The sequence below is a fragment of the Bubalus bubalis genome, chromosome 11 (assembly GCF_019923935.1).
Source record: "Bubalus bubalis isolate 160015118507 breed Murrah chromosome 11, NDDB_SH_1, whole genome shotgun sequence".
Classification (NCBI taxonomy): domain Eukaryota; kingdom Metazoa; phylum Chordata; class Mammalia; order Artiodactyla; family Bovidae; genus Bubalus; species Bubalus bubalis.
The window spans coordinates 13,362,035-13,375,119 of record NC_059167.1 but is presented as its reverse complement, the minus strand read 5'-3'; the positions used below and the strand labels follow the sequence as shown (position 1 = coordinate 13,375,119).

Genomic DNA, 13,085 nt, shown 5'->3' with positions numbered 1-13,085 from the left:
ACCAGGCTCCTCTGTCCATGGGATTCTCCAGGCAAGAATACTGGAGTGGGCTGCCATTCCCTTCTATGGAATATCTTCCTGATCGAACCCAGGTCTCCTGCGTTGCAGGCAGATTTTTTACCATCTGAGCCAACAGGGAAGCCCCAGAAGAGGGAATAGCATCAGCAAAGGCATAAAAATGTGAAACGTGGACTAGTGTGGCGAGTGTGGGAAACTATTACTAAGAACAAAGGAAGTAGGAGAGGCAGTCATAGCAGTACTAGCAGCTCACACATAGTAGGTATTACTGTGTGCCAGGAACTCGTCTTAGTATTTCACATGTGTTGATTCATCTAGAAACAGAGCTCATTGTGGCTGGGGTGATAAGATTAGGTTGAAGACGTGAGTATGTTCTGGAGCTAGGATTTTATTCAACACTTGGATAAAACTAAGAATGAGAAAAGCATCAAGGAAGCGATTAGTAAGACTTCTCAAACTGATTGAACCTTAAGAGTCAGAATAGAGAGAGGTCACAAGTTTCTGGTTTGGTGAGATTAATAGAATATAGAAGTACTGGGGGAGAGGTAAGCTTAATGGGGAAAATGGTAAGTTTAATGTTGAACGTGTTGGAGATATTTGTGTTCTCTGGAGTTCACAGTTAAGTTCAGATAGTTGGACCTATAAGTGTAACATTATTTAAAATTGATGAATTCAGGTAAGAAAGCATGTCAAATAGAACAACGGATTAAAAATATGAAAGAATCCTGAGGGTCATTAGTATTTTTTTAAAAAAGTGGATTTAAAGGAAAAATCAGGGAGGTAGGAGAAGAATCTGAGAAAGTGATATCATGTATGGCAATAAGAAGAAAGTTTCCAGGACTTAGTGCCAAAGCGAGCACTGGGAAGTTGAGAACTGAAAGGGACACTTAGAACTGAAAGGGCCATTGTAGCTGAGAATTCAGAGTTCGAGGGTAATTCTATTTTGGTTTTGAATCAGTGATACTTAATCATTTTGAAATTCAAAGGCAAAAAAACCAGTACAAGTGGAGAAGCTAAAGATATAAAAAACATAAATGTTGAAGCAATATTCCAGGAGAGAATTCCAAACTTTTCTTAAGTATTCATTAAGTAAAGTATGTACAAGAAATCTCATGGAGAAATACTTTGTGGGCTTATTTTGAGTTGCGATACATTTTTTAAAAAATGCATTTTATGCAATCTTTCAACAATTTATATTTTGTAGTTACAGTCTCCTTCCCCCTAATTGATTAGATCTATCATTAGATTTTACTGAAGTTGTGGGCTTGAGGGATTCAATATCTATGTGCTATAATAAAATTTAAAAACCACAATTGTAGAACAGCAAAACTTCAGGGATATTATTATGTGATTAGCAAATAGGACACCAATGTCATAGATGTGAAATTTTAAGACACCAAAAATTATGTAGAGCACAGTGTCAGTTTAGTTGAGTTCAATTCACTTTAAGTCTTTCATTGAATGCCATGCATTTTTATTAACAGTGATGTGACAGAATGTTTTGCTCTCAAACAGCTTGCCATCTTATCTGTTTTGTATGTTTATTGCACAAAGGATTTACAGCAACTAAATGTGTAGTTGATGGGAAAAGATTTACATACACAAAAGCACTTGAATTCTAATTGAGAAGAAATGTAATGAAATGCTGTTATCACATGTAGAATCAGTGGTGCAAGCACTGTGTATTTTCAGGAAGGGAGAGGCTAGAATGTACTGGAATACTGGAAGGTAAATCATCTCCGTTTACCAGCTCCGTGTGATGTTCTTCTCTGGAGAGAATTGAGTTAACTAATGTACTTTTCTAACAGAAAAACAACAGTGATAGAGAACCAAGGGGTGATCCAAGCTACCTTGGCTCCTCGAGGACAGACTGTGTCTTACCTGTGTGTTCCCCTGGGCCAGGGCACCATGGCTACCATGCATTAAGTGCATTGATGACCTTTGGCCATTGGATTAGTGCCTCAGAGGCAGGTTGGACCACGTGCTTTGTGGACGCTCTCCAAATAATGGTGCTAATGACAAAGAGCTTAAAGATCAAGAGAAAGTGAACTGTGAGAACTCCATCTGTAGAGGACTGGGAGTGAAAATGTCTTTGTAGAAGAAGAGAAGGCTAAGTGTTGGATTCATTATCAAGTGGGAGTTGGCCACACCCACTGGGTTCTCTCCTCTTTTATAACAGCACTGTTTCATAAAAATGTGCTTTCTGTATGAATTGTGCTCAGTCAGTTGTGTCCCAGTCTTTGCCACCCCATGGACTATAACTCACCTCGTGGACTGTAGCTCATCAGGCTTCTCTGTCCATGCGATTTTCCAGGCAAGAATATTGAAGTCAGTTGCCATTTCTTACTCCCGGGGGTCTTCCAGACCCAGGGATTGAACCAGCGTCTCTTGCATCTCCTACATTAGCAGGACGATTCTGGGAAGCCTCAGAATCTACAGAATGAATGAACCAGTTCTAGCTTAAGATGGACACATAAAAAATAAAGGCCCAGTAATTCCACCATAGCAGTTTCTTATGAAAGAAATTTAAGGTTAAGGTAAAAGTGAAAGTCGCTCAGTCATGTCCGACTCTTTGAGACCCCAGGGAATTCTCCAGGGCAGAATACTGGAGTGGGTAGCCTTTCCCTTCTGCAAAGGTTAAGGTAACGTTTTATTAAAAAAAACTAATGAAATCCGTAAGACTTTTGGTTCTCACCTCTAAGGGTTAATCACATTGGCTGTTTCACAAAATAGCACTGAGAATGACTGCACTGTGATTTTTGCTAGCTTTTAGTCCCTATAGGCAAAAAAGCCTTTCTGAAAGAGATTTGAAAATTGTGGAGTCTGATAACACTGGTAGTTGTCAGGTTTTTCTCTAATGAACAGCTTATCAGTAAATGTGCTCAGTGGTTAATTACCACATTAGGGCTTACTGGTGTGAAGTGTAGTAGAATGCCCATTATCCTTATGCAAATGGGGATTTACTGCAGGTTAAATCCTGTGACCTGAAATCTAAGTCTCCTGTCATAAATGAGGAGACCTATGTAGTAGCCCTGCTGGGATTGGCAGTGACAAAGGACCCTGGGAGTGGGGTGAATGAATCATGACTGGGTGGGTGGGACTTGCTCTTTGGAATATCTCACAAAGGCTAGTGGAGCTAAGTGTGCTGCAGAGGCTGTTGGGTGTTTTTGTTTTGCTTTGATTTTGTTTAATTTTTCAGGGCAGCCAGGTGGCCCAAGCCACTCGTGATGCCAAAGGGTGTCCTTCGCCAGATGGCCTGGGACATTTGGGATGGTGGGAATCAGATAGAAATGTGTTATGCTTTCAAGAGACCTGCCCAATTAGGGTGTGGGTCCTCAGATAAAAATTCGAGATTCCTAGGTGTTTCCATCAGCTTTCAGTTCAGTTCAGTCAAGCTACTCAGTTGTGTCCAACTCTTTGAGACCCCCGTGGACTGCAGCATGCCAGGCTTCCCTGTCTGTCATCAACTCTTGGAGCTTACTCAAACTCATGTTCTCGAGTCGGTGATGCCATCCAACCATCTCATCCTCTGTTGTCTCCTTCTCCCGCCTTCAATCTTTCCCAGATCAGGGTCTTGGAAAATGAGTCACTTCTTCACATCAGGTGGCCAAAGTATTGGAGTTTCAGCTTCAGCATCAGTTCTTCCATCAGCCTAGATTTCTGTAACAAATGCCATAGATTGGGTGGCTTAAGCTACAGACTGCTTCTCCCAGTCCTGGAGGCTGGGGAATCTGGGATCAAGGTTGCCACAGATTTGTCTAATGATTTCCTGGTTTGTCAATGGCCGTCTTCTTGCTATGCTCTCACGTGGTGGAGAGATAGATCATCTCTCTTGTGTATCTACTTATGAGGACACTAATCCCATTGTAAGGGCTCTACCATCATGACCTCATTACCTTTCAAAGGCCCACCACTGATATTATCACTCTGGGGATTAGGGCTTCATCATATGACTCTGAGTTGGGTGGACACAAACATTCAGCCCTTTCCATTGCACCTGGAAAGGCTTGGGACTCAAAGCGGAGAAGGCCAGACTCAGCACACTAAGGTTCACAGCCGCCTCTGATATTTCAGGAGGAATGGAGCTCAAGGCAACATAGTCAAGAGAAGGCAGGTCTGCAATAGAACAAGGTGAGTGTCACACAGTGGCCACTGGGAGCCCAAGCTCCACAGTGCCCCTGGGTTTACAGATCTAATCCCACACCCTTACTCAAAGCTGGGACGGTGCTGGCTATTGAGCCTCCTGTCCCTCAGGACTGACTCAGGAGAGAAGGTCACTTGGGGCCCCATGGGTCTCTGAAGTTCCACTCTGCTGACTTGAGGTTGAAACCAGGCAGGAGCTGGTCTGACATAGTCAAAGCCACATTCAAATCTATTTGCTAATAAAAGGAGGTTGGTGTTTAGGGACTTCTAATACATTTTTGGGCACTGATTGATATTTCTGCAAACAATAGGGGCCCTTTGTGAAGCCCTGGAACCCTGGCTAATATCCCCTACCTCTGGCCTATTGAAATCCATTACTAAGAAGAAGAGGCTCTCAGCATCTCAGGGACAGGAAAATCTTTAATTCAGAGGTCTCTTAAATGAATCATTAGTGCCCAGAAAGGAAACTAGAGCCTTCGTGCCTAGGGCTTGTGTCCAGGTAGTTTGGGTGGGGAACAAGATTTCTTACCACACCGAGAGTGTTTGTGTGGCTGGCCAAAGGAGTTGTGGTTTCAGTACTCATCCATTAGCAGTGAGTGTGGTGGGTGGAAGTTCTTTAATTGGTCCCCCGGGTGAAAACAGCCTGGTATTTATAGGTTATCAGCAAAAGGAGGTTGTGGAGGCTCCAGGTGACTTGTTAGCTTTATACCAGTGACTTTTATCTCTTTCAGGTCACGTTAAAATATTTTGCTTGAATCAGGAAATCTGTTATCCTTTTCAGCCCAATCCTGAATCCATGGTCTTAGTCGTTAGAAGCGTCCATAGAAAGCACCCTTCCATCCTCATAATTCACATTACAAAAGAGTAGCATGGCTTTCTCATTTAAGGACAGTACAAACCGTTTTCGCTGTAAGATGTAATCTGTGAATTACTGAGGCAGAGAAGGAACATGGAGCAGCGGTGTGTTTTCCACACAGCAAAGTACTCAGTGGAGTGATGAACAGTTAGAGAGGCAGCCAAGAAGCTGGGGCCAGGCCCAGAAGAAGCACTTACTCACTTGTTCAGAAAATGTTAGGCCAAATGCACCTTTGAGGTGCCAGATACCCTATCTGGTATCTTTGTCCTACAAACTGTCTTAAAGTCTAGGTGAGAGGCAGAATTGAGGGACCTTCTTTTCCTTGAACCTCACCTTCTTGACTGCTTAGCCTTCTAAACATTGGAGGCAGGAGGGGTCTCCCAAATGAGAATCAGCCCCAAATCATTTTATAGCAACCAATGCATGAGACATAAGAAATAAAGCAATGAAAGGACTCTAATTCTCATATAAAAGAAAGACACAAGAGGTGGTTCTCCTGAGAGCCCATTATATAGAAAAGAGACCCAAGAGGAAAGCTTTGTGCAGAGATCCAGGAGAGTAGCTGACCCACTTTATTTCCATTTATTAAAGCTTTATCCCTCTAAAAGGGCTTCCTGGGTGGCACAGTGGTAAAGAATCCACCTGCTAATGCAGAAGAAGCAGGAGATGCAGGTTCAATCCCTGGGTTGGGAAGATTCCCTGAGTAGGAAATGACAACCCACTCTGATATTCTTGCCTGGGAAATCCCAGGGACAGAGGAGCCTGGTGAGCTACAGTCCATGGGGTTGCCAAAGAGTAGGACACGACTTGATGACTAAGCACATGTATGCCTGTCCAAAAGCTTTCAGTCCTTCTTAAGTAGGTACTGGGTCACTGATGAATGAATTTTGCCCTCAGCCATTTCAGAGCTTGGAGAAGGGGTGAGAAGAGAAGCTCTGAGCTATCCCTAGTAAAACTGTAGGATGAAATAAATTTTATCATTATGCCAGCTCAGACATATTGGTGGTAGAGTTACAAAGGAGTCTGGTTTCTCAGGAAACAATTTTCTTTGTATTGCTATGTTACTTTCTAGTTCGTGTTTTACCGTTTTACTGTACATGTTTATATCCTTCAGCAAATTTTCTATAATCTGCGTGTTTAAAATTTATACAAATGATGTCTTACTATACATATCTTTGTACAACTTGTTGTTTTATTCAATATAACATTTTTAAGATTTATCTTAGAAGATTCACTTAAAGATAGAAGATAGTAGACTTCAATTATACATGTTAACTTCTGTTTAGCATCCCACTGTCGGAACATACTTTGTTTTGCTTATTTCATGCCATTTTCTAGTGTGGCTCAATATTTAAGTTGTTTCCAGTTTTCAGCATTTCAGTTAAGGCTAGAGTGAATGCCCTGCATGTGTTTTTATTCATGTCTCTGCCAGAAGTGAAGTTGTCTATGGGTATATCTGTAATTTTACCAGATATTGCCAAATTGCTCTCCAAATTAGTATGCAAATTTGCACTCCCACTAGCAGCAGGTAAATGTCTCCTTGATCCTTGACAATATTTGGCATTGACTGTAAGTCATATAGTATAAACCAACTCAATAGAGGTTAAACAAGATTTACCCTATAAAATACCATATAAAATATGTACCGACAGCTTTCTCTCATTTTAAGTTCCTCACTCCTACTGAGAATCCACAGACTTTAAGGGGAAATAAACTGTGTGCTTCCTGTTTCCTTCTTACTCTGCGAAGCGCCAGTATGAAGCTTCCTATTCAGTTCTTAGTTTGGAGCCCGTCTCTTTATCAGAAGAAACTTGTTGTCTTTCTGCTTGAAAATGATGTAGTTCTTCTGAAAAGTGAAAGAGTTAGTCACTCAGTCGTGTCCAACTCTTTGCTACCCCATGGACTGTAGCCACCCAGGCTCCTCTGTCCATAGAATTCTCCGAGTGTTTTTGCCATTTCCTTCTCTTCCTCATCCAGGGGTCGAGCCTGCGTCTCTTATGTCTCCTGCATTGGCAGGTGAGTTTTTTATCCTTCGTGCCACCTGGGAAGCCCAAGATACACACTACATTATATAAAATAGATTAACAACAGAGAGCCACTGTATAGCACAGGGAGCTATATTTAATATCTTGTAATAAATTGTAATGGAAAAGAATCTGAAAAAAGAAAAAGTATATACATATGTAAAAAAAAAAAAATGAAATCACTTTGCTCTATACCTGAGACAATGTAAAGCAACTATACTTCGTTAAAAAAAAATAAAGATAAAGTAAAACACAACAAAACCTCCAAAGCAGATAATTATTACTGAGCAACCAAAAATGAAGGCATCAAAACTGTTTAAAAAAAAAAAAAAGGATGTTTTCATGGAAAATATTATTCCCCAAATATGTTCATTCTTTCCCTCTTTAGGATTTCCTTTTCTGGGGTGTTGATGGGTAGTTAGGAAATTCTTGGGTTCTCCCTAGAGTTGAGTTTAAAATGTGTGAGCAGCATTTGAGTCTCTTGGAACTATGGCTCCCAACAATTCCTTCCATGGAAAGTCATAAAGTTATGTCTTAGAGTGGACTAGGTAGTTGCCCTCATCTGCCATTACTATTACTGTGGCCCCCTTCATGTGTCTTTTTCTTGCATTTTCTACAAAAGTTAAAGCAAAATATTTATTTTGGCTGTTATGTGACAAAGAAACAAAACAAAACTTCATCATGTAGTTTAGCTTAAAGACTCAGATGTGTGAAAAGCAGATTCCCTCTCTCAATTATTAATTTCAATTTGATAAAGTTAATTTTAGTAGCATACCAATGTTTAGAAAGCTATCTAATCTTTCAGGATCATGGTGCTGAGATTTTTCTACCAAGAACGATGTCAGTTTTGCTTCAGTTTTTTTGTTAATAGGAAGTGAAATTTGATGCTACAGTGTTCTTATCAGTTCAGTTCTGTCACTCAGTCGTGTCTGACTCTTTGTGACCCCATGGACTGCAGCACGCCAGGCTTCCTTGTCCTTCACTATCTCCCAGAGCTTGCTCAAACTCATGTCCATCGAATCAGTGATGCCATCCAACCATCTCATCCTCTATCATCCCCTTCTTCTCCCACCTTCAATCTTTCCCAGCATCAGGGTCTTTTCTAATGAGTCAGTTCTTCACATCAGATGGCCAAAGTATTGGAGCTTCAGCTTCAGCATCAGTCCTTCCAATGACTATTCAGGACTGATTTCCTTTAGAATGGACTGGTTGGATCTCCTTGCAGTTCCAAGGGACTCTCAAGAGTCTTCTCTGACACCACAGTTCAAAAGCATCAATTCTTTGGCATTCAGACTTGTTTATGGTCCAACTCTCACATCCATACATGACTACTGCAAAAACCATAGCTTTGGCTAGATGGACCTTTGTTGGCAAAGTAATGGCTCTGCTTTTTAATATGCTGTCTAGCTTTGTCATAGCTTTTCTTCCAAGAAGCAAGAATGTTCTCATAGACAACTGAAAGCAGTTTGACAAGGATGGAAGTTTGAGATCACTGAATTATTGGGTTTGAATAAACTGAGTATTCCTTGATTAATTTATCAAGTAACTACTAAATGCTTCTCTGTTCATATATGTCAGGCACTGTGCTAAGTGTTGATGATACAATGATGATCAGAGAGAAGATAGCTGATACCTTTTTGAGATCTGAGGTCTAGCTTCCATCATCTTTTTATAAATGTGGTTTTTAAGGGTACAGAATTCCATAGCCAAGTGGAAGGATCTTTGATCTCTATGGCTTTAACATTTAACTTGAAAAGTAACATAAAGGATGTGTAATATGTGACTTAAGACTACTTGTGTATGTGTTCTTCTATTAGGTTTTAAGTATTTTGACTGCAGTATGAATTTTTATTATAAATGTGTTTTTTAGTCAATGGTAAAAAAGAGGAAGATGGAGACAGAGACATACAGAAAGAAATCATAGAATGAAGTGACCATTTTTAATACGCAAGTGCATAGAAAGGAGTAGAAGCAAAGGCTGAAAAGTGTGATAAAGTGTGTAATTTTTGTAAGAAAAAATTAATTTATCTTCAATTAGTGTTAAAAAGCTAAAAAGACATTTTTTCCTTAGTGATATTCTGACTGTATCTTTCTCTGGTTTAGTTTTGCTAGCCAAAGGGATACAGAATTAATATAAAATTGTTCCTTCCTTCAAGGGGCCCAAATGAGAAATATTGGCAAACATGTTGGAAATAATTGTAGTAATTATGATGAAGAATAAAGGATGCCAAATGGGAAAGATGTTTAAAATACTAGGTAAGATTTCTGTTTCTGGTGGATAAGCTCATATCAAAGTGACCCTGTCACTAATAGCAGCTAGAAAAGCCAGACAAAGCCTGAAAATGATCAATCTGTAGACATCAGAGATCTACCAAGAGAGAGAGGGCTCAAAGGGCCAAGGTCCTGTAAAAAGAGGAGAAAAGCACAGAAAGGTGAGGCAAGAAGTCTCACCAAAAAGCATGTATTTTCCCCTCTAGACATTCCCTAAGAAGCCAGGCAGGAAGGGGCATCCCAGAGGCTGAGAATGAGCAGGACCTTCAGTAGGGACCTTCAGTTTCATGGAGCTGGTAGACAGAAATTGAGTCCAGATTTATCAATAAGAAGGAGCCTTGACAATATTCCATTCCTGAGTATATGCCAACGGAAATGCAGACATATTACATCATAGTCTCTACACAAAAATATTGATAAACACATGGTTTAAAATAACCCCAAGCTGGAAATAACCTACATGGCCACGGACAGTAGACTCAGTAGACTGTGCTGTATTCACAAAATGGAATACATTTGATGACTACATTGTTGATGTATCTACAACAACATAGATACATCTTATAAACAATATTGAGTACAGTAAGTCAGATGAGAAGGATACAAGTTATAATTCTCCCTTACATAAAGTTTTTAACAGGATAAACTTTTCTATGGTGTTATAAATCAGTTAGTTATCTTTGAAGAAGAATGGGGTGAGTGGGGAGCAGGAGGGAGGCTTCTGTCATGTTGGTGTTTTTATATTTCTTGGTCTCGACATTGAGTACATATAGGTGATCACTCTGAATGTTATGTTAGAGCTCTCGATTTGTGTACTTTTCCAAATGTATGCTTTAACTAAATTAAAAATATGTCAGCCAAGAGATAAACAATGTGTTTTGCTTGAGAAGGCCTGAAACAAATTTGAAAATTGCCCATGATTATTTTGCAGAAATAGATGGAAGAGATAGGAAAAGAATGTTCCATTAAAGGAACAGTCTAAACCAAACATACGTAAGTGTAAAGATTTATGTTATTCTCAATTAACAAGTATTTGAGTGTGCCTACAAAATTCAATATGTCTGGGGAAAAGGGTAGGAGATTAGGCTGAAGATACAGGTTGGATCCTGTTTGTAGAGTGTCATAAATTAATGGCAAAACATAAAGAGATGACAGGTTCTTGAGCAGAAAGTATAACACAGAATTTTGGATTGGACTGCATTTGAAATACCACCAGCTTGAGCTGGTTTTGCCAGTGAATTTTGAGTTTGGAATTTGACTTCCCATTTCCCACAGACTGCTTCCTTCCCAGAATATATGTGAATGCAGAGTTTTCTGTCTCATTTTAATTAAATCTTTGACTTTTAGCAACACAAAGTAGAGTGGTTTGGTTTTTATCAATTTGCATAAATGACTCCTTTTATGTAACTCTTGCCTATCGTGGTCCCTCTCCTTTGTAGATGTCATGAAGTGAACTCCCTGGCTTTAAGAGGGCCTACCCCAAGGATCACAGTGGCCAGTCCACCTTTTGACCCAGATAGTCCACATTCTGAGGAAATGCACCCTAAACTATACTCTATTCCAAATGGTCTATGGATTTGGCGGGAAGAGACCATAAACACACATTTCATTTAATTTCTCACTTATTTAGGGATAAAAGTGTTGGGTTGCCCAAAAAGTTTGCTTGGGCTTTTTCCGTGGATGTTATAAAAAACCTGAATGAGCCTTTTGACCAACCCAAAATTATCCCAGACATGGTGACCACAGAAGACAGAAACAGATGTAATGTCTCCTAATACAGTTTTGCTTGACACCCAGAGTCCTTTATAGCAGCAAGCAGCAGCAGGAGATACTGTTCATTTGGGGTTGAGTCCTTCAAAGTTTCTGGAACACACAGGTCTGCCTTGTATGCTTGGGATTTCTGTCACATTCTAAAAGAATTGGTACCAATAGTCTATGCATGTCTGTTTAAAAGAATGTTTTTAAATACTGGAATCCCTTGGCTCTTTACCCAAATGAGACATATCAAAGCCACTTCATCTAGAGGGGAATCAGCATCTATGTGCTGGACAGGCAGCTTTGCTTCTAGCTTTGAGGTGTCCTGCAAGACACTTTTCCACATTGAAACCAATACCATGCGTACGTGCTAAGTCGCTTCAGTCATGTCCAACTCTTTGTGACCCCATGGATTTAGCCCGCTAGGCTCCTCTGTCCATGGGGATTCTCCAGGTAAGAATACTGGAGTGGGTAGCCATTCCCTTTTCTAGGGGATCTTTCCTATCCAGGGATCAAACCAAGGTCTCCTGCATTGCAGGCAGATTCTTTACTGTCTGAGCCACTAGCAAAGCCCCCTTTGAACCTTGGGCATGTTTCAAAAATAGGCTATGGCTGTGTGGAGTGATGGAGGTCTCTAGAGGGGTGTGGCACAGAAAAGTCACAGTTTATGTGGAGATTACATTCTAAAATTGATGCAATGTGTAGAAAAAATGCTTTTAGTTAACTTTACCCTTAACAAGGCTTTAAAATCACCCCCTGAAGCCCAGGACCCTTGAAAGTTTGAAAACCAAGACTTAGCATCCTGATGTCTCTGTGCATTTCTGTTAAGGCAACTCTTGCCAGAAGATACAAAAGCCAGAGCTAGTTGGAATGAGGCCAAACATTAGGTGGTAAATAGACAATTCTCTCACCTCCTCTCATTTCCTCCTGAGTATGGGCACCTGAATTTGAGTGAGTTACTGTTTACTTGTGCTAATAAGTAAATTGACTTGTATTATGCTTTAACTGTTTTAGGTTCACTGATTCACTTTTTCGTAGGCAGCATGTGGTGACAAAGGTAAAAACGCAGTGACGATGTCTTATTGACGAGATCTAACGCTGGTCAAGGAAACCGAAAAATAAACAAATGCTTGTCGTGCAGTTTGTGAAGTGCTTTAATGAGACGCTCCTTCAGGGTTTCAGGATCAAAGGGGCCAGTAAACCAATCTGGGGGTCAGACAGGGTATAAAGGGGGACGTACTGGTCCAAGCCATCCTCTTTTCTCACGAGATTCCTGCGTCAGCCTTCTAAATGCTCTTCCCATTTCTGTTTTCTCTTCTGGTTTCCCCCTTTCCCCAAGTCTATTCTTGCTCCCTAGCATCCAGAATTTTCCTCTTAAAACATTAAAAGAACACACACCTCTCTGCTCAGAACCCTCTGAATGCTTTCCGTCTTGCTCAGCAGCCGGGCTCAGGTTCTTGGGAGGCCTGTGAGACCCTGCAGGCTCTGCCCTCACCATCGCTCTGCCCTCGTCTCCAGTTTGCCCTTCACCGTTCCCCCTGATCCAGCCACAAGAACCTCCTTGATGATTTTTGAATGGCATTTACTTGACTGCTCAGAACTTAAAGAGCTACTGTCTGTCCGCCTGGAATTCTCTTTCCCTAAATGAGAATTAGGGCCTGAGCCCCAACATTTTCAAGTCCTTGCTGAAATATCACAGGATTTTAGAGGCCTTTCCTGGCTATCCTGAATAAGTAGTAGAAACCCTGCATCCCATCCTAGCATATGCATTCTCTTTTAGCTTGCTTATCACCATATAATATACTGTATGTTTACATATTTATTTGCCCCACGCACTTAGATCGTAAGGTCCACGTGGGTAAGATTTTATTTTGTCTACTTCAGGACCATGCCTGTGCATACCAGTATTCACTCAATAAATATTTTTGAGTCAATAATTTATTTTCCTTCTCTTACAATGTCTTCCACATATGTTTACCTAATAGGGATGGATAGATGAGTGATGAATATATCCTCTT

The 13,085-nt window shown here is 40.6% G+C and overlaps 1 protein-coding gene across 5 annotated transcripts in view; it reads left to right on the top strand.

The window, feature by feature from the left end:
* NRXN3 (neurexin 3) overlaps window positions 1-13,085 on the top strand; it is a 1,822,863-nt gene that overhangs the window by 528,835 nt on the left and 1,280,943 nt on the right. The gene's annotated exons all lie outside the window — the stretch shown is intronic.